The sequence below is a fragment of the Gorilla gorilla genome, chromosome 12, assembly GCF_029281585.2.
Source record: "Gorilla gorilla gorilla isolate KB3781 chromosome 12, NHGRI_mGorGor1-v2.1_pri, whole genome shotgun sequence".
NCBI lineage: Eukaryota > Metazoa > Chordata > Mammalia > Primates > Hominidae > Gorilla > Gorilla gorilla.
Genome location: NC_073236.2, coordinates 115,497,750 through 115,525,299, shown reverse-complemented (window position 1 = coordinate 115,525,299; position 27,550 = coordinate 115,497,750). Strand labels below are relative to the sequence as shown.

The 27,550-nt window shown below is 44.1% G+C and overlaps 1 long non-coding RNA gene across 1 annotated transcript; it reads left to right on the top strand.

The window, feature by feature from the left end:
* Positions 1-2,048: 2,048 nt before the first annotated feature.
* LOC129531527 (uncharacterized) lies at positions 2,049-26,976 on the top strand. Its single transcript, XR_008676750.1, has 4 exons — positions 2,049-2,676; positions 3,091-3,211; positions 23,343-23,458; positions 26,949-26,976. It is a non-coding gene; the product is annotated as an uncharacterized lncRNA (long non-coding RNA).
* The last annotated feature ends 574 nt before the right edge of the window (positions 26,977-27,550 follow it).

Genomic DNA, 27,550 nt, shown 5'->3' with positions numbered 1-27,550 from the left:
TATAGGTAAATTGTTTGTAACGGGGGGGTTTGGTGTACAGACTTTGTCAACCAGGTAATAACCATACAACAGATAGGTAGTTTTTCAGTCCTCACCCTCTTCCCACCCTCCACCCTCTAGTAGGCCCCAGTGTCTGTTTTTCCCCTCTATGTGTCTGCGTGTACTCAGTGTTTTGCTCCCATGTCTGAGTGAGAACATGTGGTGTTTGGTTTTCTGTTCTTGCATTAGTTTGCTTATGGACTCCACTACAGCTTCATCCATGTTGCTGCAAAGGACATGATCTGATTTTTTTGTTTGTTCTGAGACGGAGTCTTGCTCTTTTGCCCAGGCTGGAGTGTAGTGGCACAATCTCGGCTCACTGCAACCTCCGCCTCCTGGCTTCAAGAAACTCTCCCGCCTCAGGCTCCCGAGTAGCTGGGACTATAGGCGCTACCACGCCTGGCTACTTTTTGTATTTTTAATAGAGATGGGGTTTCGCCATGTTGTCCGGTGTGGTCTCAAACTCCTGACCTCAAGTGATCCGCCCGCCTTGGCCTTTTAAAAGTGCGGGATTACAGGTGCGAGCCACCGCGCCTGGCCAGCTCTTTCTATTCTTGATGATCTCCACAACTCCCACATCATTTATGTTACCCAGTTAGACCTTGTCGGATATAATTTTGCAACCACAAGGTTAGAGATTATTACCACTTATCCCTCAGTCTCTTGCCAATAAATAAAACACAGAAAACTTACTAACAAATTTACCAAAATTCTCTAGAACTCACACTAAGTTACAGGTTTAGAGCAAAGCTTTAATGATGTAAGCACACGTTAATTTGTAAATAAACTGAGCTCACACCCTGACCTTGTACGGAAGGAACAGTGCTTCCATTCTTTAACTTATGTTGCCTACAAAATAAACATCCTTGGATAGAAATATTGTGTGATGGGGCTGGGTGTGGTGGCCCATGCCTGTGAGAGGTGACAATGCGCTAGCAGCCCTTGCTCGCTCTCAGTGCCTCCTTGGCCTTGGGGTCCACTCTGGCTGCGCTTGAGGAGCCCTTCAGCCTGCCGCTGCACTGTGGGGACCCTTCTCTGGGCTGGCCGAGGCCGGAGCGGGCTCCCTCTGCTTGCTGGGAGGTGCGGAGAGGAGGCGCGGGCGAGAACCGGGGCTGTGTGCGCGCTCGCAGGCCAGCGTGAGTTCCCGGTGGGCGCGGGCTCAGCGGACTCCGCACTCCGAGCGGCCGGCCAGGGCCGCCAGCGCCGGGGAGTGAGGGGCTTAGCACCCGAGCCAGCAGCTGCGGAGGGTGAGCCAGGTCCTCCAGCACTGACGGCCTGCCCGCATCCCACTTGAATTCTCGCTGGGCCTCAGCCGCCTCCCCGCAGGACAGGGCTCAGAATCTGTAGCCTGCTCTGCCCGCGCCTCTCCCCCCACCCGCCTTCCCCCCACCCCCGCCCGCCCGCCTTCCCCCCACCCCCCTTCCCCCCACCCCACCCCCGCCCGCCTTCCCCCCCACCCCACCCCCAACCGCCCGCCTTCCCCCCCACCCCACCCCCAACCGCCCGCCTTCCCCCCCACCCCACCCCCGCCCGCCTTCCCCCCACACCCCAGGCCTCCCTGCACCACTCCACCTCCCCCCAGGCCTCCCTCCACCACCCCCCGCACACGCCACCGTGGGCTCCCGCGCGGCCCAAGCCTCCCCGAGGGGCACCACCCCCTGCTCCCCAGCGTCTGGTCCCATCCACCACCCAGGGTCTGAGGAGTGTGCACACGTGGCAGGACTGGCAGGCAGCTCCACTGGTGGCCCTGATGAGAGATCCACTAAGGGAAGCCAGGTGGGCTCCTGAGTGAGGTGGGGGTCTTGGAGAACTTTTATGTCTAGCTAGAGGATTGTAAATGCACCAATCAGCACTCTGTGTCTAGCTCAGGGATTGTAAACAGACCAATCAGTACCCTGTCAAAACAGACCAATCAGCTCTCTGTAAAATGGGCCAATCAGCTCTCTGTAAAATGGACCAATCAATAGGATGTAGGTGCAGCCAAATAAGGGAATAAAAGCAGGCTGCCCGAACCAGCAAGGCAATCTAGTTGGGTTATCTTCTCCGCAGTGGAGGTTTTGTTCCTTTGCTCTTTGCAATAAATTTTGCGGCTGCTAAGTCGTTGGGTACGTGGTGCCTTAACTAGCTGTAACACTCACTGCGAAGGTCTGCGGTTTCACTCCTGAAGCTAGTGAGACCAGGAGCCCACCAGAAGGAAAAAACTCTGGACATGTTCGAACATCGGAAGGAACAAATTCCAGACACACTATCTTTAAGAACTGTAACACTCAACCGTGAGGGTCCGCAGATTCATTCTTGAAGTCAGTGAGACCAAGAACCCACCAATTTCGGACACACCTGGAATTCTTTGGAAGGCTGAAGCGAGAGGATCATTTGAGGCCAGGAGTTTGAGAAATTCTATGTGATATAAAGCAGATGCATAAAATTTGCCCACATCTCCAACTCACTTATAAAATGTTTTTTTCAAGAGAGTGGAACTTCTAGTGCATAAATACAGTTTGGGTTTAAAAATCCAGAATCCTGAAAAAAAAGGCTCTACTTAAAAAACGACTGTTTTTGGTCAGTAATTTGAACAGTAATTTAAAGGGCTCTTCAGTGACTTTAGAAATCATTAAATCCAATTCCTTCCTTTTAAAGGTAAGGAAGCTGTTGAAGAAGAAAAGTCCCATGCTGTGTTTTATGTTTTGAAGGTATCAGAACTTCTTAAAAAATTAACTGCTGTAGCGGGGAGAGAGCAGAGGGTCTGCTTCTTCAAATATTGGCGATCACACCATGGTTTTATATTGTTTTGGAAATAACTTTTAGTTGAAAAACTTCGAGGAGTTCATTGTAAGTTCAGTTACAGCTGGAGGGATATAATTTATTGTAATTTATTAGTCATTGAATATCCGTGTGCTCCCAAGACTCCCCAGCTCCTTTGCAGTTAGGAGGGCCTATGCGACTCATTTTGACAAATGAGCCGTGAGTGGAAATGACATGTGTCACTTCTGGGACAAAGCACAAAGAGAAGAGCACTTTTTCGTTCTTGATGCCTCTCTTTTCTTGCCGCAGTGACAGCCGAGGCCAAATGTGGAGATGGCATAACCAGAAGAGGGAACGAACTGGCCTGGATGTGACTCATACTTGGAAGGGAGCTGTCTGGAAGGACCACAGTACCTGCAGCCAACTTTGTGTGAGTGGAAAATAAATAGGTTAAAGCAATACAATTGGGGGATTGTTATTGTAACATAACGTAGTCTATTCCTGGTTAATGCGTTAACAATGCCCTCTCTTACAGTGGCCGCGTTTTAAACTTCCCCCACTTATGTAAAACATAGTTTATAATATCTAACATTCATACTAATTTAAAAGTTTAATATTCACACAGGGAAGACATCTCTTGTTTAAAAATGTTGATGGCAAGGGAATTATTTACTTATTTGTTTAGAGAGACAGTCTCACTATGTTGCCCAGGCTGGACTCAAACTACTGGATTCAAGTGATTCTCCTGTTCAGCCTCCTGAATAGCTGGTACTATAGGTACGTGTCACCATACCCAGCAGAATCATTATTTTTTCTTTTTTTTGAGACAGAGTCTTGCTCTGTCACCCAGGCTGGAGTGCAGTGGTGCCATCTCAGCTCACTGTAATCTCCACCTCCTGGGTTCAAGCGATTCTCCTGCCTCAGCCTCCCGAGTAGCTGGGACTACAGGTGCATGACACCACACCTGGCTAATTGTTGTTTGTTTGTTTTTGAGATAGAGTCTCGCTCTGTTGCCCAGGCTGGAGTGCAGTGGTGCAATCTCGGCTCACTGCAACCTCTGCCTCCTGGGTTCAAGCAATTCTCTGCTTCAGCCTCCTGAGTAGCTGGGATTACAGGCACCTGCCACCATGCCCAGCTGATTTTTTGTATTTTTACTAGAGACGGGGTTTCACAATCTTGGCCAGGCTGGTCTTGAACTGACCTTGTGATCCACCCCCCTCGGCCTCCCAAAGTGCTGGGATTACAGATGTGAGCCACCACACCGGGCCTAATTTTTGTATTTTTAGCAGAGATGGGGTTTCACCATGTTGGCGAGGCTGGTCTCAAACTCCTGACCTCAAATGATCTGCCTGCCTCGGCCTCCCAAAGTGGTAGGATTACAGGTGTGAGCCACCGCGCCCAGCCTGAAATTATTTTTATAAATAATTAAAAATGTTATACTCAGGACACGGAAAAATAAGGAAGCATATGAAATGATAAAACACCATGAACAAGAAAAAATACAAGAGACTACAGAAACAGACCCTCACGGATATCAGATACAGATTGTGAAGCAGCTGTGCTTATCAAGTTTAAGTAAATCAAAATGAAGCTTGTCTATCTTAGCAGAGAACTGTAAATTATTTTTAAAAAATAGAAATTCAGTTTTTTGTTTGTTTTTTGAGACAGTCTTGCCCTGTCACCCAGCCTGGAGAGCAGTAGCCTAATCTCGGCTAACTGCAACCTCCGCCTCCTGGGTTCAAGCAATTCTCCTGACTCAGCCTCCGGAGTAGCTGAGACTACAGGCATGAGCCATCATGCCTGGCTAATTTTTGTATTTTTAGTAGACATGGGTTTTCACCATGTTGGTCAGGCTGGTCTCAAACGCCTGACCTCAAGTGATCTGCCTGCCTTGTGAGCGGATGCTGGGATTACAGGTGTGAGCCACCGCGCCTGGCCCCCAAGTAGAAATTCTAATAGTGAAAAATAGAGGAACCTAAATTATGAAATCAGTGGATGGATTTCGGAACACACTGGATACAGTTAAGAAAGAATTTCTGTGCATGAGGACAGATCAGAAGAAACCATTTACAATGAAGACAGAAACGAATCAACCAAGAAAAGAGACAGAATAGAATGAAAATATCTAACCTGTTCAACCGAAGTCTTGGAAGAAGTATAAGAGAATGAGACAGAAGCAACACTTAATGAGATAATAGGTGAGAATTTTTCAACTCTACGCATGAACACAGAAATTTCAGAAACCCAATGAATTACAAAAAGAACATTCAGAAAGAAAGCGACACATAGACACGTCATAGGGAAACAAAGAAACCGAAGACAGAGAAAATAGTAAGAGCAGCCATAGGCAAAAAGACAGTTTAACTTCAAAGAAGCCATAGTTAGGGCGGGCACAGGGGCTCATGCCTGTAATCCCAGAACTTTGGGAGGCCAAGGCAGGTGAATCACTTGAGGCCTGGAGTTTGAGACCAGCCTGGCCAATATGGTGAAACCCCGTCTCTATCAAAAATACAAAAATTAGCCAGGTGTGGTGCACACGCCTGTGGTCCCAGCTACTCGGGAGGCTGAGGCATGAGAATTGCTTGAACCTGAGAGACAGAGGTTACAGTGAGCCAAGATAGAGCCACTGCACTTCAGCCTGGTGATAGAGTGAGCCTCTGTCTCAAAAAAAAAAAAAAAAAAAAAAAAAAAAAAAAAAAAAAAAAAAGAAGCTATAGTTTGACTGACTACTGTCTCAGCAGCGATTATGGAAGCCAAAAGATTAAGGAGTGATACCTTGAATGTGCTAAAGTAAATAGCTGCCAACCTAGAATTATGTACCCAGTGAAAATATCACTGAAACACCATGTAAAAACAGCTTCAACTCAGTAATTAAATCTTTTCCATTCTGAGACCTGCTGCAGGTGCAAATGTGTGTGTGCACTGCTTTTCTTTTTCTCACTCTTTTCCTCTTTGACCTACACGCTAAGTGCTCTGTGTTAGTAACTCTGCAGGGAGCTGGGATAGAAGTGAGAGCAGGAGTGGTAAGAAGGCAAGAAGAGGGGTGGAAGAAAGTTCTTACTTGGCTCACGATTTTGTAAGATGGCTTCACATTCTCTAGGGCTAGTGAATGTTTAAAACAAGCTCTCGGCCAGGCACAGGGGCTCACGCCTGTAATCCTAGCACTTTTGCAGGCCAAGGCAGGCGGATCACCTGAGGTCAGGAGTTCGAGACCAGCCTGACCAACATGGAGAAACCCCATCTCTACTAAACATACAAAATTAGCCAGGCATGGTGGCACACGCCTGTAATTCCAGCTACTCGCGAGGCTGAGGCAGGAGAATTGCTTGAATCCAAGGGAACGGAGGTTGTGGTGAATGGAGATTGCGCCATTATACTCCAGCCTGGGCGACGAGCAAAACTCCATCTCAAAAACAAAACAAAAAACAAAAAAGCTTTCTTGTGGTCATTCCTACATGATTCAAAATTCTTCAAGAATATCTATTGGGTTGTTACATTTAAAAAATTAATTTGTAAGAGTTCTGACTGGACGCGGTGGCTCACGCCTGTAATCCCAGTGCTTTGGAAGGCTGAGGTGGGCAGGTCGCTTGATTTGAGGTCAGGGAAGGAGACCAGCCTGGCCAACATGATGAAACCCCACCTCTACTAAAAATACGAAAATTAGGCCGGGCGCGGTGGCTCACGCCTGTAATCCCAGCACTTTGGGAGGCCGAGGCGGGTGGATCACGAGGTCAGGAGATCGAGACCATCCTGGCTAACACGGTGAAACCCCGTCTCTACTAAAAATACTAAAAATTAGCCGGGCGTGGTGGCGGGCACCTGTAGTCCCAGCTACTCGGGAGGCTGAGGCAGGAGAATGGCGTGAACCCAGGAGGCGGAGCTTGCAGTGAGCCGAGATCGCGCCACTGCACTCCAGCCTGGGCGACAGAGCGAGACTCCGCCTCAAAAAAAAAAAAAAATACGAAAATTAGCCAGGTGTGGTGGCATATGCCTGTGATTCCAGCTACTTGGGAGGCTGATGTGGGAGAATCGCTTGAACCCAGGAGGCGGAGGTTAGTGAGCTGAGACCACGCCACTGCACTCCAGCCTGGGTGATAGAGTGAGACCCTGTCTCAAAAATAAATAAATAAATACAAATAATTAAAATTAATTTGTAAGAGTTCTTTATGTAGTTTAAAGTTCTTTCTCAAGAATATTTGATATAACTATAAGTTTCCATTCCATGGCTTACCTTTCTACTTTCTTCATGGTGTTTTGTGATGGACAGAAGTTATTAATTTAATTAATTAATTTTTTTTTGAGATGGAGTCTTGCTCTGTAGCCCAGGCTGGAGTGCAGTGGTGCGATCTTGGCTCACTGCAACCACCGCCTCCCGGGTTCAAGCAATTTTCCTACCTCAGCCTCCCAAGTAGCTGGGATTACAGGCAAGTGCCACCATGCCTGGCTAATTTTATTCTGTATTTTTAGTAGAGACGGGGTCTCACCGTGTTAGCCAGGATGGTGTCCATCTCCTAACCTCGTGATCTGCCTGCCTAGGCCTCCCTAAGGGCTGAGATTACAAGCGTGAGCCACCGGGCCAAGCCAAAGTTAATAATTTTAATGTGGCTTAATTTATCATTTTCCTTTATAGTTAGTGGATTTTTTTTTCCTACTTGAGAAGAAAGTTCCTCTGGTCACTCTTTAATAATATGAGTCTTTTTTCCTCATTAGTTTAAAAAGCCAAATTTAACCGTGTAATATTGAACAGATCTTGGCAGCCTAACCAATAGCCATGACCGACTTTTTCCCTGTTAACAAAGCAGAATTGATGGAAGAAGGGATTAGGAGAAATGTATACCCTAAAAACATAGAGTGTTTGGCCAAAGGCACCCCACACTTGATGCACTGAATCAGAATTCTTGGATTGGAACTTAGATGTGTGTAATTTTTGTTTTGTTTTGTTTGTTTTTGAGACAGAGTCTTGCTCTGTCGCCCAGGCTGGAGTGCAGTGGCTTGATCTCTGCTCACTACATCCTCCGCCTCCCGGGTTCAGGAGATTCTCCTGCCTCAGCCTTCTGAGTAGCTGGGATTACAGGTGCACACCACCATGGCCAGCTAATTTTTTTTGTTTTTAGTAGAGACAGGGTTTCAGCATGTTGGTCAGGCTGGTCTCAAACTCCTGACCTCGTGATCCACCCGCCTCGGCCTCCCAAAGTGTTGGGGTTACAGGCCACTGTGCCTGGCCAATTTTTGTATTTTTAATAGTGATGGGGTTTTACCATGTTGGTCAGGCTGGTCTCGAACTCCTGACCTCAGGTGATCCTCCCACCTCAGCCTCCCAAAGTGCTAGTATTACAGGCATGAGCCACCATGCCCAGCCAGATGTGTGTAATTTTTAAATGTTCCCCAGATGATTCAGTTATACCTTTTATTTTAATTTAATTTAATTAATTTTTTGTTTTTGAGACGGGTCTCACTCTGTAGCCCAGGCTAGAGTGCAGTGGTGTGATCATGGCTCACATGCTGCCTCGACCTCATGGGCTCAAGCGATGCTCCCACCTCAGCCTCCCAAGAAGCTGGGACCACAGGTGTGCACCACCAGGCCCAGCTACTTAAAAAAAACAAACAAACTTGTAGAGATGGAGTCTCACTGTGTTGCCTAGGATAGTCTCAAACTCTTGGGCTCCAGGGATCTTCCTACTTCAGGCCCCCCAAAGTGCTGGGATTACAGGCATAAGCCACTGCATCCAGCTTCGGTTGTATCTTGATAAAGACTAAGAAAAACAATCAAAACAAAACAAAAACTCAAGTGTCTAGAATGTCACGGAAAGAAGGAGAGAGTTTCAAGCAGAAGTTGGAAAACAGGCTTAGATGTAGCAGAGAGTTCAAGGAGGATAAAGATGATGAAAAATGTGTTGAGTTGGCTTGAATCTTCAAAGTCATTGGTAAAGTAAAAAAGGTGGGGTATAGAATTTGGGTTACATGGTATTAAAGATGGGGAGTAGGCAATTAGAACAGCAGTCCTGAACTTTTTTTTTTTTTTTTTTTTTTTTGAGATGGAGTCTCGCTGTATCACCCAGGCTGGAGTGCAGTGGCGCTGTCTCGGCTCGGGCTGACTGCAAGCTCCGCCTCCTGGGTTCACGCCATTCTCCTGCCTCAGCCTCCTGAGTAGCTGGGGCTACAGGCATCTGCCACCACACCCAGCTAATTTTTTTGTATTTTTAGTAGAGACGGGGTTTCACCATGTTAGCCAGGATCGTCTCAATTTTCTGACCTCGCCATCCGCCTGCCTCGGCCTCCCAAAGTGCTGGGATTAGAGGCATGAGCCACCACGCCCGGCCGGTCCCGAACCTTTTTGGCACTTGAGTCCAGTTTGTGGAAGACAGTTTTTCCACGGAATGGGGATGGGAGGGTGGGGGTAGTTTCCGGATGAAACTGTTCCACCTCAGATCGTCAGGCGTTAGATTCCCATAAGGAGCGCAACCTAGATCCCTTGCTTGTGCAGATCACAATAAGGGTTTGTGCTCCTATGAGAATCTAATGCCACCACTGATCTGCCAGGAGGCAGAGATGGCAAATCCATCTTCAAGGATGGATTTTTGAAAGTTGGTCCTTTGTTTTAGGCTTTGTCAGGCAAATATATAGCCTCCAAAGTTAGCATGTGGTATTTCATATGGCAACCACAGATCAGAAATTTGAGGAGGAGCTACATCATGTAGGAATGACTTTGGTTGAAAGCAACAGAATATCCAACTAAAAGTGGCTCAACCCATATGATCCATAATATGCCACTTACCGGTCCATGGCCTGGAGGTTAGGTACCCCTGAGTTAGAAGGCAAAAAAAAAATGTGTATATATCAAACGTTTAAGGAGAGTAGATGGCATTAAAAACAGTTTTGCAGGCTGGGCGCAGTGGCTCATGCCTGTAATCCCAGCACTTTGGGAGCCCGAGGCAGGCAGATCACTTGAGGTCAAGAGTTCAAGACTAGCCTGGCCGATATGGTGAAACTCCGTCTCTCTCTACTAAACAAACAAACAAACAAACAAAAATTAGCTGGGCGTTGTGGCGCACGCCTGTAATCCCAGCCACTCACGAGGCTGAGACAGGAGAATCGCTGGAACCTAGGAGGCGGAGGTTGCGGTGAGCCAAGATCGCACCACAGCACTCCAGCCTGGGTGACAGAGCGAGACTCAGTCCCCCTCCCCCAAAAAAAAACAAATAAAAGAAAACAAAACAAAAAAAACCCTAAAAAACAGAGTTGCAGAATTAAGCACAAAAGATGTTTGTTTTCCAGTTTGAAGAATTGAGATACAAGAACATGCAATCCTTGAACTTCAGAGTTGAGGGGAAGCTTAAAGATGACCTGGTTGGATTTTATGTGATATTTAAGCTTCCTTCACAAAGTCCTGTCGGGCTGTTCATACCTAGATGCCTCTCATGGTGAGGCCTCCCTCTGCCCTCAGGAGCAGCCTGTTGTGTCTTTGCATGACTTCCAGTGAAAGCTCTTCCTTATCATGAGCTCAACACTTTCCTCCTCAGATTTCACAGATTGTCATAGTTGAAGCAGGAGGACAGGTGTCAGCTGTGCGAGGATGTTATCTTACTAATACATTTATTTAACGGCTTTCTGAAGGAAATGATTAAAAGAATCTGGCTTGATATTTTTGTTTTAAAAAAAAAAACCGCTAGCCCAAATTTAAACGAATAGGATAGTTTAAGAAATAGTTGTTCTTTAAGGATGGTTTTTTGAAAGTTGGTCCATTATTTTAGCCTTTGCAAGGCAAATATATAACCTCCAAAATTAGTATGTGGTATTTTTATATACTCTGTCTTTTGAAACTCTGTCGCCCAGGCTGGAGTGCAGTGGCACAATCTCGGCTCACGGCAACCTCCATCTCCCGGGTTCAGGTGATTCTCTTGCCTCAGCTATTTTTGTATTTTTCGTAGAGACGGGGTTTCACCATGTTGGCCAGGCTGGTCTCGAGCTCCTGACCTCAAGTGATCTGCCTGTTTCAGCCTCCCAAAGTGCTGGGATTACAGCGTGAGCCACCGCGCCCAGCCAATATGTGGTATTTAGTATGGCAACCACAGATTGGAAATTTGAGGAGCTATATCATGTAGGAATGACTTTGGTTGAAATCAACAGAATATCCTATTCAAAGTGGCTCAACCCATGTCACCCATAATATGCCACTTAGCAAAACGTCTGGAATCCCTGGAGTAGATGTGTTAGGCACAAATTTGAGGTTTCCATGGCTTTCCTCTTCTGACCACAAGATGGAGCAGCTGCTCTAAACATTATGTCCTCAGAGGGCCACATTTAAGAAGGCAGGAAGGAGGCTGGAGCAAAAGGGCTTTCTCAAGTCCCCCTAAGCAAGAATTTAAACTGGACCCCCCAGGAGACTTCTTCGGTCAGAATTTAATTACGTGTCCATCGCTAGACTGACAAAAGAAAAGTTAGAGAACCACGATTTACTTAGAACCTAAAGCTGGGCACATGGTTGCCTGGTCAAAATAGGGCTTTTATTTATGTACTTGATTTTTTTAGGTGAGAAAGAAGTGAAGTATAGCCATTGAGTAGGCTGCCAATAGTGCCTGCCAGAGACACTCAGGAGAGATTATATGCTAAATCCCCCAGACCCTTTGTCTAAGGGCAGGACGTCACCTCTTCAGAAACTGTTTTTCTTCTTGTGGTAATTATTAATTCTCTGCAGTGATTTAGAAGAATTCTTGTACTAAATGTCTTGCCATTAAAAGTTTGATGAGTATAGAAACTGACAGTAGAACTATTTTTAAAAGTAATTCTACTTCTAACCCAAACTTCTTACTCTAGCTATTATTTTACCACGACGTGAGTTGTACGAATCACCTCCAATTTACATATTATGGAAGAGCCTTACATGGAAAAGAAGAAATCATTTTCAAATTAGACATTCCATCTAGAATTGTCAGCAGCTGATTCCTGTCACTGTCTTTTATTTCTTCATGCTTTTAGATGAGAGTAATCATATCTGCAGTAATTCCCAGGATAAAGTTTTCTTTTTACAGCTAATTTTATGAAGTTTTTTTTAATTTCAAAGAATAAAGCAATTATTCTTTCTTTTTGAAATTGCATATCGTCCAGAAACATTATTCTTTCTTCTTGAAATTGTATATCAAGTTTAGAAATATTGACTTCTTTAATTTGAAACACTAATGTCAAGTGATAGGTATAAACATCTATATTCTACCCTCTTTCTTTCAGTGTACTTCTTGTTCTTGGCAGATCCTCATTCCTACTGGATATTTGTTGCACGCCAATTATCTTAGGCTACAGCTGTTTACTGACAGCTGTTCTCTCTACTGCCCACCAGGCAGCCACCCTTTTGTGGCAATCCCTGCCTCTGCCTCCCAAGTGGGGCTGCTTTGGCCGGGGCTTCACCCTTAGCTCAGGCACAGAGCTTCTGATCTAAATCAATCCAAAGCTTGCATTTCCAGCAAAAGTATCATTTCTTCTCATTGGCTATGAATGAGGCTTCCATTCATCAGTCATTTTTCCGGGGACTTCTGAGGGAAAGATTCTGTCTCTGTCCTGCTAGATTTTTACCTGAGGGAATGTGAGGCCCAAAGTTGCTGCAGCCATCTTGACATCTTCAGTGGGAGCCAGTCTGAGAACAGAGGTGAGAGAGAGAGAGGGAGAGAGAGAGAGAAGCAGACCCTCGTGATACATTTCAACCTTTAAGCCAAGATAGCAGCAAGCCCTATTTCCAGACTTTTCAGTTACATAATCAAGTAAATTTGCTGTTTTGTTTAAGCATCTCTCTTTCCCTCTCACCTTCTGTCATGGGATGACTCAGCCAGAAGGCCCTTGCAAGATGCTGACACCTTGATATTGGACTTCCTAGCCTTCAGAACTGTGAAGAATAAATTTCTTTTCTTTATAAGTTGCCTAGTTGCTGGTATGCCCTTATAGCAGCACAAAATGGACTAAGACGGGCACGATAGATTGACCTGGCTGTGTGACTGCAATCTCTGGGCTTGGCTGAGGGCCATTTGTGCCTGGAATTGGAGGACACTGTGAAGACATTGTCCATTTCAGAAAGGCTTTGTTCCTAAGTCAGTGCCTCTAGCCTTCTCCACAGTGACCTTTGCCACACTCCACCCCAGGTGTCCACATTCTTGTCAAAGGGTGAGAAATCTTTTGTGACTGGCCATGATGATGCCATTGTAACACAGGTGACCAACCAGTTTATACATCTGTTTATCTCTTAAACAGGTCATTTATTTTCATGCACAATTGAAACTGTAAGTCAAACTCTGCTTCTTTATGGTGGTAAATAGCACGTTGATTATGCTAAAGAAAGATTATTATAGTAAGTGAGCACCTGTGTCTTGTATCACAGTGGTATTGCATCAGGGAAACCTGGTGGTCTGTTTTATTTATTTATTTACTTATTCAAGAGACAGGATCTCATTCTGTCACACAGGCTGGAGTGCAGTAGCACAATTGTAGCTCATTGCTCTAACTCCTATGCTCAAACAATCCTCCTGCCTCAATCTCTCAAGTAGCTGGGACTGCAGGTGTGTGCCATACAGTCAGCTAATTTTTTTGTTTTTGTTTTTGAGACAGAGTCTCTCGCTCTGTCGCCCAGGCTGGAGTGCAGTGGCACAATCTTGGCTCACTGCAACCTCTGCCTCCCGGGTTTGAGTGATTCTCCTGTCTCAGCCTCCCGAGTTGCTGGGATTACAGGCATACACCACCACATCCAGCTAATTTTTTTGTATTTTTAGTAGAGATGGGGTTTCATCATGTTGGTTAGGCTGGTCTCGAACTCCTGACCTCAAATGATCGCCCGCCTCAGCCTCCCAAAATGTTGGGATTATAGGCATGAGCCACTGGGCCTGGCCTAATTTTTTTTTTTTTTTTAGATTTTGTAGAGGCAGGGTCTTCCTATGTTGCCCAGGCTGGTCTTGAACTCTTGGCCTCAAGTAATCCTCCCACTTTGGTCTCCAAAGCACCAGGATTACAGATGGGAGCCACCATGCCTGGCCATGTTTTATTTTTAATAGGAAATTTGTTCGCATGGCTGAAAGCTCAAAGGGTACAAATAAATGTTTGTGAAAACTTTCCTTCCCACTCCTGTTTCCCAGGTGCCCAATTCTCTTCCCCAGAGCTAATCCATTTCATGCTTTTGATGTAGCCTCTCAGAGTGACTTTATGCATATTTAAGCAAACAATGTATTATATTCCCCCTTTGCCTTGACACTGGTATATGGACCTTCTGAGCCTTGCTCTTTTCACTGAAGATATCTTGGATGTACTTGCATGTAGTACATAAAGAGCTTCTTCATTCTTCTTGGTAGCGTCTGAGTATCCCACAATTTCATAATAGCATGATTTCATTAATGTCTGTTGATGGACATTTCAGTTGCTTTGTATCTTTGGCTCTTGAAAACAATGCTACAATAAACAATCTTGTACATATGTCATTCTGCACTTGGGTAAATATATTTTTGCAGTAAATGTCTAGACATAAAGTTTTTGGGCCAAGGGTATATGTGTTTGTATATCTTCCCCAACACACACTTTTTTAGTTTAGTTGTTTTTTTTTTTTTTTAAGATGGAGTCTTGCTTTGTTGCCGAGGCTGGAATGCAATGGCCCGATCTCGGCTCACTGCAACCATCTACCGGGCTCAAGCGATTCTCCTCCCTCAGACTCCCAAGTAGCTGGGATTACAGGCGTGCACCATCATGCCCTGCTAATTTTGTATTTTTAGTAGAGACAGGGTTTCACCATGTTGGCCAGGCTGGTCTTGAACTCCTGACTTCAGGTGATCCGCCTGCCTTGGCCTCCCAAAGTGCTGAAATTATGCCAGGCTTAGGTTTTATTATACTTGAAAAAATAATGGCTACCATGGGAAGAAAATCCAAATAGAATAAAAGTGTATGTATATAGGCCAGGCGTGGTGGCTCACGCCTGTAATCCCAGCACTTTGGGAGGCCGAGGGGGGTGGATCACCTGAGGTCGGGATTTCAAGACCAGCCTGACCAACATGGAGAAACCTTGTCTCTCCTAAAAGTACAAAATTAGCCGAGGTGGTGGTGCATGCCTGTAATCCCAGCTACTTGGGAGGCTGAGGCAGGAGAATCGCTTGAACCTGGGAGGTGGAGATTGCAGTGAGCCAAGGTCGCGCCATTGCACTCCAGCCTGGGCAGCAGGAGCGAAACTCTGCCTCAAAAAAAAAAAAAGTGTGTGTGTGTGTGTGTGTATGTGTGTGTGTGTATATATAATATACATATATACATACATATACACATATACATATATATACACACACACACATACACACACACACAGATATATATATATATACACACATACAGTAAAAAGTAAGTCCTCTTACTCTTTGGTTTCCAGGCTCCCTCCCTGGAGGTAACCACTGTTTGTGTGTGTACTTCTAGAGATATGCATATACAAACATATATATATATGAATAAGTATATGTCATCATTTGCCTTTGCTTAAAAGGTATATACTACACATACTATTCTGCACCTTGAGTTTTTAATTAATATGTCTGGAGTTTATTGCATACCAGTAAGTATAGATCAACTTCATCCTCTCGTTATCTCTTTTTTTTTTTGAGAAAGAGTCTCGTTCTGTTGCCAGGCTGGAGTGCAGTGGTGCTATCTCAGCTCACTACAACCTCCGCCTCCTGAGTTCAAGCAATTCTCCTGCCTCAGCCTCCCAAGTAGTTGGGACTACAGGCACGCACCACCATGCCTGGCTATTTTTTGTATTTTTAGTAGAAACGGGGTTTCGCTATGTTGGCCAGGCTGCTCTCGAACTCCTGACCTTGTGATCCTCCCGCCTCAGCCTCCCAAAGTGCTAGGATTACAGGTGTCAGCCACCTCGCCCAGCCATCCTCTCCTTATCTTTAAAGTCAATATGGAATTTATTTTGAAGAGACTAATATTAGTTTTTTCATTAAAAAAAATATAGTTTACACAAAATAAAATGTATCATTTTTTACTGTACAATTCTGTAAGCTTTGACAAACATATATATTGTTTGTAATTTTTTTTTTTTTTAAGAGACAGAGTCTCCCTCTGTCACCCAGGCTGGAGCACAGTGGCATGATCTTGGCTCACTGCAACCTCCGCCTCCTGGATTCAAGTGATTCTCCTGCCTCAGCCTCCCGAGTAGCTGGGATTACAGGCATGCGCCACCATGCCTGGCTAATTTTTGTATTTTTAGTAGAGACGAGGTTTCACCATGTTGACCAGGGTGGTCTGGAACCCCTGACCTCAAGTGATCTGCCTGCCTTGGCCTCCCAAAGTGCTAGGATTACAGGCGTGAGCCACCAAGCCCAGCCTGTATATATTCTATTGTAATTTTGATGGACATTGCAAATTACTCTCTTGAGAATTTGTCAGTTCACGCTCCCACCAGCAATGCATGAGTACCTGCTTTTCTGCAGTCTTGCCAATTTAGATGTGTCATAAAACTTTTTGATCTTACCAATCTGCAGGTAAAAGTGGAATTGCATCATTTACAATTTCATTTCTCTCAGGATAAAGCTGAGCATCTTTTCGTTTGTATAAAATCTGTTCATGGCTGGGAGTGATGGCCCACGCCTGTAATCCCAGCACTTTGGGAGGCCGAGGCAGGGGGATCACCTGAGGTCAGGAGTTCAAGACTAACCTGGCCGACCTGGTGAAATCCTGTCTCTACTAAAAATACAAAAAATTAGCCGGGCACAGTGGCAGACGCCTGTAATCCCAGCTACTTGGGAGACTGAGGCAGGAGAATTGCTTGAATCCGGGAGGCAGAGGTTGCAGTGAGCCAAGATCATGCCATTGCACTCCAGCCTGGGCAACAAAAGTGAAAATCCACATCAAAAAAAAAAAAAAAAAAAAGGCTGGGCGTGGTGGCTCACGCCTGTAATCCCAGCACTTTGGGGAGGCCAAGGCAGGTGGATCACAAGGTCAGGAGTGGAGCCTGGCCAACATGGTGAAACCCCATCTGTACTAAACACACACACACACACACACACACACACACACACACACACACACACACACACACACTCTAGCTGGTCATGGTGGTGCAGGCCTGTAATCCCAGCTACTCGGGAGGCTGAGGCAGGAGGATTGCTTGAACCCGGAAAGCAGAGGTTGCAGTGAGCTGAGATCATGCCACTGCACTCCAGCCTGGATGACAGAGTGAGACTCCGTCTCGGAAAAACGAAAAAAAAAAATCTGCTTATATTTCCTTTTCTGGAAACTCTCCATACTTTTTTTTTTTTACCTATTTTTCTATCGTGGATTGGTCTTCATTTGTAAGGACTCCCAATAGATTGGGAAATTTGCCCTTGTCTGTGATATAAATTGCAAAAATTTGGGAAACTTGATGTTCATAGAAACATCCAAGAAGAATTGTATTCCCTCCACAACTCATACATAAACCTTTCAACCATTGGGAGAACACAGCATATGCAAAGTTCCACTTCAAAACTGAGATTTGGCTTAGAAGGTTGTCATGCTTTGCAAAAAAAAAAGTGTACACTATTGTTCTGAAACAAAGGAATGAATCTGTGCATCAACAATGTAGTTTTTGGATAACCTTTGAGGATTACAAGTTAATGTTATTATTACAAGTTTATTATAGGTAATATAACCAATTGGGTCTCTGATTAAAATGTCCAAATATCCCCTGGTTCATTGCAGGCACATGGAGAGTTGAAAAGTCATCTCTGTGTGCTTCCTTCCTGCCATAACTTTACAAGATTATTACATCACATTAAAATAATAAAATCACAGTTTGGGTGATCTATCTTCAAAATGCACACATGATATTCAACAGTGATATCTACATCTAAAAATGTAAAGGAGAAGAGTTGGGACTTAAGAAAATAAAACATTATGGCCAGGCATGGTGGCTCACACCTGTAATCCCAGCACTTTGGGAGGCTGAGGCGGTAGGATCACTTGAGGTCAGGAGTTCGAGACCAGCCTGACCAACATGGTGAAATCCTGTCTCTACTAAAAGTACAAAACTTAGCTGGGTGTGGTGGCAGACGCCTGTAATCCCAGCTACTTGGGAGGCTGAGACAGAAGAATTGCTTGAATCCAGGAGGTGGAGGTTGCAGTGAGCCAAGACTGCCACTGCACTCCAGCCTGGCGACAGAACGAGACTCCATTTCAAAAAAAAAAAAAGAAAGAAAGAAAAACATTATCTTTTCTGTGCATGACATGGAGAAGTAAAAAAATATGTTATTTGGGCCGGGGGTGGTGGCTCAAACCTGTAATCCCAGCACATTGGGAGGCCCAGGTGGGTGGATCACCTGAGGTCGGGAATTCGAGACCAGCCTGACCAACATGCAGAAGCCCTGTCTCTACTAAAAATACAGAATTAGCCGGGCAAGGTGGCACATGCCTGTAATCCCAGCTACTCAGGAGGATGAGGCAGGAGAATCGCTTGAACTCGGGAGGCGGAGGTTGCAGTGAGCTGAGATCACGCCATTTCAGTCCAACCTGGGCAATAAGAGTGAAACTCCATCTCAAAAAAATATATATATATATATTTTTATATATTATAATATATACTATATGTATAAATATATATTTATATATGTTATATATGATATATAATATATATAATATGATATATTATATATCATATATAACATATAAATATATATTTATATACATTATATATTATATACAATATATAATATATAATATATAATATATAAAATAAATATATAAAATATATATATTACATATTATATATAACTATATATTATATTATATATTTTATATATAATATATAATATATATAATATAGAAAATTTTAGTTGGTTTACTTGGGTAAATAAAGTTACATACAGAATACCTAGGAGAGGTGCTGGGGATTGGGTGGAAATACAGAAGAGTGACTCAGTCCTCCTTATATATGGAATAATGGGTGTAAGGATGTAATTAAGTCATCCTTTATGAGCTTGAACCAGGTGAGTAGTGATCACTGGCTTTGATTTTAATTAGCCTATTCTTGATATTAAACATTTCCTATACTCTCATTATATATGACTTTCTTCAAGCATGGATAATTGATAGAAGTCATACATATTTAGAGCCTTTTTATTTCTTGATGTCTACACACACCTTGATCAGTCTCTACATGTAATGTCTATTAATCGTCCCAATAATTAATAATAAGCAATAATTAGAATGAAAAATCATGAAAAAATTCACACACTAAATTCAGGTCTTTGAATTTACTCTGGCTTAACTGGTTTTTTGTGTGTAACTGGCTCATTGAACAGGCAGGACTTGTGTTTTGTGGCCATAGAAGCAACTTTATTTTTATCTCCTACTTTCCCTTTAAAGCGGTTCAGTGCAGGAAGCCCTTGCCTTCCCTTCTGGATGAAAACTCAAGCATTTTCATCACATCTCTGGTCACTCCTGGGTAATAAAAATCCTGACAATCCCTTTAGTTCACATTCACAGGCCAAACATAGTGACTCACCTTCGCCCTTCCTTCAGCTGGGGCCTGTTGCAGGTGAGAGGCTGTGATCCAGGAAAGGTGGGAGGGGTCAACTGCTGCTCTTTTTTTCACTGTCACCCTCCCTTCCCCAGACTCTCTCCCAGCTAGATGCTGTCTGTTAGGAACTTTTACCAGGAGCTAGGACAGAAAGGACATGGTAGGAAGGAGAGGAGAAGTGGGAAGACAAGAAAGTACTTACCGAGCTGGTCCACTCTCTGGGCTAAAGGGACACACACAGGTACAGACTCCTGATTTATAACAAGATTCCAATCAAATTTAGTGGGAAAAGATGTTATTTTCTTCTTTTTTTTTTTAATTTAAGAGATTGGGCTCGGCCGGGCGCAGTGGCCGGGTGCAGTGCCTCACGCCTGTAATCTCAGCACTTTGGGAGGCTGAGGTGGGTGGATCATGAGGTCAGGAGACCGAGACCATCCTGGCTAACACGGCAAAACCCCGTCTCTACTAAAAAATACAAAAAATTAGCCGGGCATGGTGGCAGGCGCCTGTAGTCCCAGCTACTTGGGAGGCTGAGACAGGAGAATGGCATGAACCCAGGCGGTGGAGCTTGCAGTGAGCCGAGATTGCGCCACTGCACTCCAGCCTGGGCCACAGAGTGAGACTCCGTCTAAAAAAAAAAAAAAAAAAGAGAGAGTGGGCTCACACCTGTAATCCCAGCACTTTGGGAGGCCAAAGCAGGCAGATCACTTGAGGTCAGGAATTCAAGACCAGCCTGGCCAACATGGTGAAACCCCCGTCTCTACTAAAAATACAAAAATTAGCTGGGTGTGGTGGCATGTGCCTATATTGCCAGCTACTTGGGAGGCTGAGGCATGAGAATCACTTTAAGCCAGGAGGCAGGGGTTGCAGTGAGCTGAGATCATGCCGCTGCACTGCAGCCTGGGTGACAGAACAAGACTGTGTCTCACAAGATAAATTTAAGAAATGGGTTTTTATTATGTTGCCCAAGCTGGCTCTAAAGTCCTGGGCTCACATCCTCCTACATCAGCCTCTGAAGTGGCTGGGGCACACACAATACCATGCCTGGCTTAGGTGTTATTTTCAATAATGGTGCTAGGTTAACTGGCTACCCATGTAGAAAAGAAAATGGACCTTGACTCCTACATCCCTCCATACATCAACATTAATTTGAAATGGATCATAAAAGTAAATGTGAAAGTGGGAGACTATTTTCATGACTTTGAGGTAAGCAACCACTTCCTAAATAGGGAGCACAAATTACCAAATATAAAATAGAATATTGATAAGTTGGACCTGATTAAAATTAAAAACTTCTTTCCATCAAAAGACATCATTTGAGTGAAAGGCAAGACACAGATGGGAATAAAATATTTGCATTTACGTATCTGACGAAAGACTCCTGTCCAGAATATATAAAGAACTCCGTATCAGTAAGCAAGACAAACCAATAAAAACTGGGCTAAGACTTGAACTGGTACCTCACAATAAATAAACACATGAAAAGGTTCAAAGCGTCAGGAAAATGTAAGTGAAAAAACCAGTGAGGTGCTGTTCCCAGAATGGCTAAAACTAAAAGGAAAACCAAGTGGAGGCAAAGACATGGAGCATGTGTTCCTGATTTAAATTGGTACAGCCATGTTGGAAAACTTAATGGTGCCAAAGTGAAATATACATATACTCTATGACCTAAAAATTCCACTCCTTTGTATATTCCTGATGAAAATGAATGCTTATATTCACCAAAAGACATGCACAAGGATGTTCATTGCAGCTTTGTTCATAACACTTACAAACAGAAACAACTCGAAAATTCATGCGTTAATATATTGCGGCATAGTCATATAATGGAATACCACACAATATTGAAAAAGAATGAACTACTGCTATCCACAACTATGTAGATGACTGTCACAGGCATAGGGTAAAGTGAAAGAACCTAGACATAGAAGGACATCTACTATATGTTTTCATTTATAGGACATTCAACAATAGGCAAAACTAATTTATGGTGGATGATAGAGATCAAAACAGCAATTACTTTTGACTGGGAGGGGGCATGAAGGAGTCTTCTTGGATGTGGAGAATGTTCCATATCTGTAGCATAGTGGTAGTTACATGGGTATGGTTACTTGAAAAAACAAAATCCATCAGGCTGTACATCTAAGACTTTATGTAATTCTACCTCAAAGAAAACATTAGTGCCAGCTCATTTTTCATCTTCAGTTGCTTTGTCATTTGTTTCCTTGAACTCTTGTATCTCTGCTTTGAGTGCTTGTTATATAGAGATTATTTTTACTTTAGTTCCTAGAGTTTATGGAGATTTATGGTAGTCTCACAGTTTTACTTTTCTCAATTTCAGTTACCAGGGTCCAAAAATAGGTGCAGTGCAGAGAAAGAAATCATATTCACATAACTTTCATTATATTACATTATTTAATTTGTCCTATTTTATTAGTAGTTATTGTCATTAATTTCTTACTGTGCCTAATTTTTCATGATGATAATTATTTTTTGAGATGGGGTCTTATTCTGTCACCTAAGCTGGAGTGCAGAGGCTCCATCATGGCTTACTGCAGCCTCAACCTCCTGGGCTTAAGTGATTCTCCCACCTCAGCCTCCCAAGCAGCTTGGACTACACGCATGCACGACAATGCTGACTAATACTACTTTTTTAGAGGCAAAGTTTTGCTATGTTGCCCAGGCTGGTCTGGAACTCCTGAGCTTAAGTGATCCTCCTGCCTTAACCTCCCAAAGTGCTGGGATTACAGGTGTGAGCCACTGAGCCCAGCCTTACTGTGCCTAATTTAGAAATTAAACTTTATCAAATAGACACGCACATATAGGGGGCCAGGCACAGTGGCTCACACCTGTAATCCCAGCATTTTGGGAGGCCGAGGCGAGTGAATCACTTGAGCCCAGGTGTTTAAGACCAGCCTGGCCAACACGGTGAAACCCCCTCTCTACTAAAAGTACAGATATTAGCCGGGCATGGTGGTGCATGCCTGTAGTACCAGCTACTCAGGAGGCTGAGGCAGGAGAATGGCTTGAACCCAGGAAGTGGAGGTTACAGTGAGCAGAGTTCACGCCACTGCACTCCAGCCTGGGCAACAAAGCGAGACTCTGCCTCAAAAAAAAAAAAAAAAAAAAAAAAAAGCACATATAGGAAAAAAACATAGTATATAGGGTTTGGTACTAAATGTGGTTTTGGGCATCCACTGGGGGTCTTGGAACGTATCCTCTGTGGATAAGGGCAGGAGACTACTGTATTTGGTCATGATTTTCACCAGTTTTGAGGCAAGATATTTCTGTATTCTCTACCTGCCAATTGTTTCCCTATTGATTTCCTCCTTTCTCCTTCTTATATTTTCCTAAAGATTTGTGTGCTGTTTCTCTTTTAGTTACTTCTCACCTTTGAATGAGGGCACTTTTCCTGCAGGGTTGACACACACTATTTCCAATGGGCAACATCCAAATTGTCTTCTCTCCAGGGGGCGCCATTGATGTGGAATACAACATGAATAGTGTCTCCTAGAGCCCGTGCCACCTAGACAGCCTCTTTGCTATGGGAAGACACCAGAGCAGAGTGGCAAACCCCTACCTGAGCCCCCATGATCCCAGCAGGAATTCATATGTGTGCTTGTGTGAGCTGGTCTACCTTTGCTCTTCTACAGAGAGAGAGGCTAGCATCTGCAGGACTGCTTATGACTGATAGCTGTCCCTCCACGCTGTATCATCACTGTGCCAAGATTCTTTTCTCACCCTGCTGCCCCTGCCCCTTCGTGGTCTCAAATGGGGTCCAAGGGAGCCTCAATAACTGGCCTGCACAAAAGCTTGTTCTAAGCCAGATATTTTGGTTTTACATCCCAGAGTATCCACTTATGTTGGACAGTTTGAGTCCTGCCAGCTGTGCCTGCAATATGCAGTCTCTAGCTATTGGTTTGGATCTCCTTCTTACCTTAATTGGATTATCACCATAGAAGACAGCCTTCCTTCACATATATTAAAGTTCCAGGTAAAAGCAGCTTAGTCATTTCATCAAGATAAAGTTTCTTCTTATTCTTGTTGCTTTCAGGTGATTTAAAATATTTTGTTCTCACACACAATGCTGCAACTGTACATAACTCAGCTTCTATATATGCAAGTGTATCTGCAGAACAAATGCCTATAATTAGAATACTGGTTAAAAAGGTAAGTGCCTTTATAATTTAAATAAATACTACCAACATACCCTTCTAGACATTTTACCAATTTATATTCCCATTGGTAACCATGCCCATTTCCCCAGACCCTTGCCTCAGATAACAGAGATATAAGTGCACTTAACAGTATAAAGGAAAACCCTAAGATTGATACTATAATTAATTACATTGGGTCAGATTCTTGGTTTCAACAATAAAGTTTATACTAACTAGCTTAGGCAGAAAGGGATTTATTAAGTAGCTCATATAAGCATTGGAAGGGCTGGAAGAACAGGCTCTCAGCTGAGCTTCCAGTAACAACTCTCAGAACCATAGTGTGGAACCGGCCTGGTGAGATGGCTGCTGCCGTGGCCATATCCAGGACGATATTCCCTCTAAGCGAGCTGCTCCTCCAGCTGCAGAAACGCGTCCCCCTGCTGCACAGAACACTCTTCACTCAGAGAGCTGCATGGCTCCCTCCCTGGGCCAATTCCCAGTAGGTATTCCTGCCCGAGTCTCAGCTCAGTCCCCATAGTTGGCTAGTCTCTTCTGCCTGAAGTCGATTCAGTTGGGTTTTTCAGACGTTGCTGAGTCCAGCTTTGTGGGAGGCTCTGTGCCATACAGCTGGCCTGACCATTGCCCATGGGAAGCCAGCTCAAGGGGGGAAGCCTGAAGGCTTTGAGCACTTATCCCAAAGGTGAAGATGTAGCTCATCAAGGGACCTGGTATAAACAGCCTGATCTTCACGATTTTACCCTCACCGGGTCTTCCGAACCTCCCTCCTGTTTAAATGCCCCAAAGTCACCCACCTGTGAGGCAGTGACATGTGCCAGGCCGTATGCCAAATGCCAGACACACAAAGATGAAACAGGGAAAGAGGAAAAAAAATCTCACTACCTCTCACCAGAGCAGGTGAAATAAAGCACATTGCCGAAGGTCAGATATTGGTTTAGAGCCAGAGAAAAAATAAGATGAAAAAAGCCAGTGAAATTTCTCCTATCTGGTTGGGAGAGTTGAGTGTGTGTGGCAGGGAAACCCCGGATCGTGGAGGGAAATGTGATTGGAATCTGTGATCAGAGAGCAGGGTGCTGGGAAGCCCTGGGGGCTGTAGGAAATGAGTTCTGAGATATTGAGTTGAGCTCTTTAATACGGTACCCACTACCTATGTGCAGCTATTGGGCACTTGAAATGTAGCTGGTGCCGTATGTTGAAATGACAATATTTTAAATATATTAGGTTAACTAAAATGCATTAAATAAAATGCATTATTAACATTGATTTTATTTATCCTTTTTATACCTTTTTAATGTGACATTAGGGAATTAAAAATTATATATATGGCTTGCATTCTATTTCTATTGGACAGTGCTGAGCTAGACAATCAAGAGAAGAATCAATGGAATGGAAGCCTTTGTATCTCTTCTTTTGCTCTCTCTGGCCCTTTCCTGCCTTCTCTCTCGCTCTCTTTTTTTGAGATGGAGTTTCAGTCCGTTCCCCAGGCTAGAGTGCAGTGGCACAACCTTGGCTCACTGCAACCTCTGCCTCCCGGATTCAAGCGATTATGCCTCAACGTCTTGGGTAGCTGGGATTACAGGTGTCTGCCACCACGCCCAGCTAATTTTTGCATTTTCAGTAGAGACAGGGTTTCACCATGTTGGCCAGCCTGGTCTTGAACTCCTGACCTCAAATGATCTGCCTGTCTTGGCCTCCCAAAGTGCTGGGATTACAGGCGTGAGTCACCGCGCCTGGCCAAAGTTCACAGATTTAAATGTTAATCTCATTCAAAAAACACCTGCACATAAAACATCCGGAATAATGTTTGACAAAATATCTGAGCACCATGGCCCACCCAAGCTGGCACATAAAATTAACCACCATGTGGGGATATCGGACAACAGGGAGTGGGGGAACTAGGGCTAACTAGAGACTTCATGCCCCTCCCAGGACACAGAAAAACCACGCATTGAAGCTAATACAAAAACAGGAGCAAAAAAAACACTAATGCAGACTAAATTTGGTCCCAAGTCCCTAGGGCCTTAATAATGAATGGCCTTGGGCTTAGAGACTCAGTGTTTAAATACGTCAGTGTTTTCAACCTTCACCTAACATTACTCATGCTACCTGCCTGCCCCATGGTAATTCCTGGCTTTAATGCTTTTCTACTTTTAAAACAACTAAGTGGTTTTTTTTCTCCAGGAACTAGGAGAATCATATTCTGAGAAGGAAGAGTGGGCTCCACCTAATTGTGTATGGAGTTGACTGTCAAGTCCAGATTCCAACACAGAATCAAAAGATGCTGAGAATATCTTGTGTTGAGCTCTCCCTGACTTGTAACTTGCCTTTAGGGAGTTAATTTGATTTGAGGGCTAGTATCCATAATATTTGTAATCACCTGTTATTTAATTGATTCAAATATTGTTTTGTCAGAGGCTGTTTGTGGGACAGCCTCTTGATGCTAAGCAAGTCAAAAGCTGCCCCAGTTCATTGTTGATGTCATTCCTTTTCTTGTTTTTCTTTTTTTTTTTTTAGTTTTTTGAGATGGAGTCTCGCTCTGTTGCCCAGGCTGGAGTGCAGTGGCGTGATCTTGGCTCACTGTCACCTCTGCCTCCCGGGTTCAAGCAATTCTTCTGCCTCAGCCTCCTGAATAGCTAGGATTACAGGCGCCTGCCACCATGTCTGGCTAATTTTATGTATTTTTAGTAGAGACAGGGTTCCACTCTGTTGGCCAGGCTGGTCTCGAACTCCTGACCTCATGATCCACCCACCTTGGCCTCCCAAAGTGCTGGGATTACAGGTGTAATCATACAGACTCCCCAGTGGGTTCATCCTTTTCTCAAATCTGCACACCACGTTAATGCACTCTGTGGGGAGATTATTTTTAGTCATCAAATTCCTTAACATGTTGGTGATGAATTTTCTGCTACAGAATTTTTTCTTTTTTTTTTTTTTTGCATTTAAAAAAATCAAATCACAGCATGGCTTTCATCTGGGAACCACATGTCTAGGAAAGTAATTATTTCAAACCCAAGGGCACAACCAACTGTAGCTAAAATGGATTCAGTTTTTGGTTCTGTCATACCTGCTCAGAAAGCACTGTGCTCTCAACAAACTCACTGTGCTACATACACATTGGGCAGTGTCCACCAGCCTCAAAAATGTCTTCCTAAGTGACTGATATTGGGGACCTGAAGTTTGAGGGAGTTTGTAGTCTCTGGAAATGGAGAACAGGAACCAGGTAAAGCTGTCAATTTTGCGGGATTCTGAAGTGATGGGATGCAGATGCAAGAACACAGAACTACAGGAGAATTTTACAAAATCTGCTATCTGTATTGTTGTTGACTGTGCTATGAAAGGAAATTAGATGGTAAGTTCCTTCATGGAAAGGAAGTAACTTATCCTTAGCACATACTTGCTTAGAACAGGTGATTGCATGATGAAAGGAAATAAAACCTTGACCTCGCAAAGAAAAAAACCTAGTGTCTCCTGTGTCTGCATTTCAGTCAATCATCATGGAATGAGGGCAGAGAAGGATAATTATACTCCTTAAAGAGTAATTCAACTAAACTTGGTGTCTGTGTTTATGAACATCATGTAGGTAAGTGTCAGCTTCCTCAGAAAGGCATTTTCCCAATGGAAAAAGATGTAGACTGAAGGGGAAGACTTGGATCTTGATTCTGAGACTTGTACATGTTTGACCTTGACTATGCCACCAAATGTCCCCAAGACTCAGTGTATTCTGTAGAAATCAATTGTGAAAATATAATGGGCACACGGACTTGTGCATTCATTCAGGACAGCAATCCAAACTTCCACAGAGAAGCTGAGTGACAGGAGCCTTTTTGGCCCTGCAGCCCCCAAGAGAAGCTCACCTCAGGCCCAAAAGTTCACCTTTATGAGGATGTTCATTGCATGTAATCCCAGCACTCTGGGAGGCTGAGGCGGGTGAACCACTTGAGGCTAGGAGTTCGAGACCAGCCTGGCTAACATGATGAAACCCCGTCTCTACTAAAAATACAAAAATTAGCTGGGCGTCGTGGTGCACACCTGTAGTCCCAGCTACTTGGGAGGCTGAGGCAGGAGAATCACTTGAACCTGGGAGGCA